The sequence below is a fragment of the Dermacentor variabilis genome, chromosome 10, assembly GCF_050947875.1.
Source record: "Dermacentor variabilis isolate Ectoservices chromosome 10, ASM5094787v1, whole genome shotgun sequence".
In the NCBI taxonomy this organism is placed as follows: domain Eukaryota; kingdom Metazoa; phylum Arthropoda; class Arachnida; order Ixodida; family Ixodidae; genus Dermacentor; species Dermacentor variabilis.
Window position 1 is genome coordinate 100,900,813 of NC_134577.1, and position 4,431 is coordinate 100,905,243.

Genomic DNA, 4,431 nt, shown 5'->3' on the forward strand with positions numbered 1-4,431 from the left:
ACCATTCTAGCACCGAGTGACAATCACGCAATTTCCGACAGTCGAACAAACATAACCTTCATGTTCATTCGTGCGAGTGGCTCGGCTCTGCGCACATGAGTTCGAGTTGAGTTTGAGTTTACTTTCTGAAATAACTAGAGGGCATCTACCACGAGTAAGGAGGAAGACGGGATAAAGGCTGCGTCAAAGGCAGCTTGACTCGACCCGTCTCCCCATGCAACATGGCAGTAAGCACGAAAGTCAAGAAGCACGGTACATTTGTTAAATGGGAAGAATAGCAAAGAGCGACAATTTGATATTGGAAATATTATTCATAGTGTGACAAGCAATAAATAGTGAAGAATACTTTCCTTCATGTGCAGTCAGACAATACATATGTGTTAGTAAATAATTTCAAATATTTATTCTTCGTTGGAACTCGCATCTGCTCTTCGGTCAGTTCATATTTGTTTAGTGTCCTTGGCAGCCTGTTCCTCAGCATCTGAACACCGCAATTCGTACGCGGTCATGGAACGTGCCAGTGTTCATAATGGCGGGTGGCACCACATTACATATTGAACTGCAACTTGGCCACAGCACGTAGTGTCGTTCTATATTTCTGGATTTACGGTCACGTGCTCTAGAATAGCTGTGCTACATGGTGTGGACCGGCTTTGCCGTGCACTAAGCTGACCAACAGATAGTAGCCGCAGCCAAATTGTCTACTTTGAGCAATATTGCTCACTACTAATTGATGTATCCCAAGGCAACTAGCTAGGAGCTGCCAGGAGTTAGCGTGCATTGGCAGGCGCACGTGTGGTCTGACCTCCAGTTTCTCTTGGATCAAGGCTAGTTGAGTGTTCAAACCTAATTGAAATTAGCGAAACCCAACGGTAACGACGCTGACAAGCAGTATGGCCAAAGTCTCATACGTACGGGGGAGCATTAGGGTAACAGGAAGCGTTGTTGGGCAAGTTGGCATTAGGAGACGGTAGTTGGCAATATTATGATAGTCGTAGTTCCCGAAATACATAAATGTTATCGAAACTCGAAACGCACAATTTCACTTACTTTAGCTCGTTTAATGAACGCGGTCACCATATATACACCATAAGCGTAGGAAGAAGAGCATTTACGGATCCACACACCCTTCTTGATCAGTGTCAGCAACTATCGAATAACAGCCGCGTATGAGAATCTGGTATGGGAGGAAAAAGGTAACCCCGAAATGAGGGAGGAGCAGACTTCTGATAAGCACAGAGCGTTTAAGACAAAAGTCGCTTTTCGCATCTCCTGCAATTTCCACGGGCCGTCCACTACTCCAAAGTCCTTCCTGAGATGTCCACAGCAGTGCATGGTCTCCACGATCGCTGTTTGTTAAACATACCCAAAGGGTGGTTTAGGACGCATTTAACGACATCTGCAACTGTTCTGCAGCGAAAGACTGAAAAAAAAACACCTGAAATTGAAGCAAATATGCTGCCGCAGTTTACTGCGATTCGTACATTATTTTTGGATGTTTTCAAGATTTTGCTACTTGCTTCGCTTATGCTCGATGTACGAACTAGTTGGCTCATTGTCAACAGAGAGAGCTTTTGTGCAGGTATATTTGGGTGGAAAGTATGGAAGGTTTATGTTCTTTATCCTTGGGTATAAATTTAATTTATGCGTATTGGACGGTCTTGATATTTTCATTTAGTCCGGGTTGTGCTTTCAAACTACATTCGCCCATTAAACGCGTGTCTGCTTCAGTAATGTGTGTTGAAAGTCTCGAAGAGCATAATATTGTCACGTAGTGGTGACGGCGAAGAATGATGCAGAGTCAAAGATGGGAGTTAAAAACTGAACTCTTTTTTGGGCGCACTTGTGCCCAGCAAAACAAGTAACACTCACCCACAGCGATAGTGGCGAGCAATATTGGTGAGCACCGAAAATCTGATCGGCGGATCAAGCGTCGGTTTTACACACCACACGTCGAAGGTTCCAGCGTGATCGCTGGTGCGCGCGTGCCTTCCAGAGACTACTACAAAATTTGTGCCGCGCATGCAATTCGATTGTACAAGGATTGGCGGGAACATACACAACCGGTAGAATCATCTATAACACTCCAGTGAATTCCAAATCATGCAGGAGCACCTTGCACTGAGTGATAATATTTAACGTTTGTTACACGGTAGAAAGCGGTAAGAGATAAACAAATGCACCGGCCACTGCCGCCCTCTTAACAAAGCACCGTCCTGATGCTGCAAAGAAGGAGTGCAAAACAAGAGTACCAGCAGTAAAGAAAAATTACAACAAAGCAAAAAATCAAAAAAATTCACCGATGCTTACGATACTCCCTAATGCAGAATTTGAGCGCAGCTTTATACGGGTTTTTATTTCGTGATATATTGACAGGCGCGGACAATCTGCCTCGTGCGGCACGTTGCGAATGAGCGAGGTATAGCGCGGCTGCCTCGCTAATCGAGAGATGGCGAAAGACGCGTGCGGGTGACGCGTGGGCGCCATTGACATCATGCGCCGCAGACAAACCTCCACTCATGCAGCTCAGTGTTTTGACGCGCTCGCCACATGCCTTATCGGTGGCCTCATCGGCTAACAGAGGACGAGCGCTACTCTGTCGCTATCACGGAGCGATCGTCACGGCAGGAAGCCTCATACGCGCTATCGCTGAAACGGGCGCGGCGCGGGGCCAGCGTTCAAACGTAGCTTCGGCAGAGCCGCCACACCAACAGATGGCGAGCCGCTGCGGGACTCACGTGACAGCGCGAAAATGTCGCCTTCTCTCTGTACACTCTTAGGCAACGTTACACCTTTTGGGGAGTATTTCTGCCACACAACGATAATCGCCATCTGCATTGCTTGCGTTTACATTCTTCAAAACGCCACGCCGGCTACTTTCCTGTCGGGAATGCTATGTTGTGCTGATAACGCGCATGCCGTTCGTTGCTGCAAAGTACCGGGCTCGCCGCGTGAAGGAAAGGAAATGCGGACAAGACAGATGGCGATTATTGTTGTGTGGCAAAAGCGTGTAATTTTGCTGAAGAGTGTACACGCTTAAAAAAGTAACACCCTTTGGGGCGTATGTTGTCCCACAACAATAATCGTCATTAGTCTTGCCCGCGTTTCATTTCTTTAACGCTGCGAGCCCGGTACTTCCCCGTCACGAACGGCATGCGCGTTATCATTGTGACGCAGCATTCTCGACAGGAAAGTAGCGAGCGCCGAGTTTTCAAGAAAGGAAACGCAAGCAAGGCAGATGACGATAATTATTGTGGGTCACATATACACCCCAAAGGGTGCAAACTGTTTTTAGAATGTAGAAGGTGAGGTGAGAAGGTAAAGAAACGCTACGGCTATTGACACAACTGTACTTGTGGGCCAATGGGATGAATTTAAGTTCCAGGAACAGTACGTTGCTGCTATTCTTAAAAATAAACAGTATACAAATTTGTCGTGCGGACAAAACTTACGCAGACCGTGCAGAAGCAGAGCCACTTTAATGCTTACCGTAGGGTCCCGGCGACACTGCGGAAGCGGTCACACGTCAAATGTCTACAATTCTGCGCCCGCCGCGGTTGTTTGGGGCTATGGCATTGCTCGAGGTCGCTACTTTGACCCCAACCGCGGCATCCGCAATCCGACGGGGGCGAAATAAAAAACGCTCATGCACTTAGATTTAGGGACCCGTTAAAGTACACCATGATATCAAAATTAACCTAGAGTCCGCCACTACAGCGTACCTCATAATCAGATTGTAATTGTGGCATGTATAACCGCGTAATAGAATTATTGTTTGATACTTCTGTCACGATGCAACGTGCCATGTGAGGTAATGAATATGCGCAACAATCTCAGAAGTGATGATATACGGCACACAACAACGCGTCAAGAATTCGCACAGTGCGCGGGATCCGCATATTTTTCTTTCGTCTGCTGAAAGGTCGGTGCTGTGTGCAGGTTCTTAGTATGAACGCGAGTCATGTCTAAGGAAGATGACGACGTCGTTGCCACTGATCATAATCGTGTTGGTGTGCTCTGTTCTGGTGCCGCGTCGCTGTGTTTCAAAGTCAATGAGATTGAGGTACTGAATATACCTTGAATATAGGGCTCTTCTTGTCGTACAGAATTAGATATGGCGCACTGTCTCCAAAAACCTTCCCATAACGACGTCTTCGTTTGGACTCGCCATTGTAAAAACAATCTCGAGCGAGAGAGAGCTCACGCCAGCAGACGAAAGTACGTCAGATGGTGACGCGGAATTCCTCGGCACGGTGTATCCAGAGGGTGTTTTCGACAAAGAACCGCACTATCTTGAGGCAGAGCTTTCGTTTCGGCGTAGCTGGTAAGCGTGATGTTTGTAGTGCGGGAAACAGTACCGTGGTTAGGCAATGAAAAGAAGAGGACAAAAAGAAGGCACACCCGGATGTCACTCCGTGCTAGGTGAAAGAA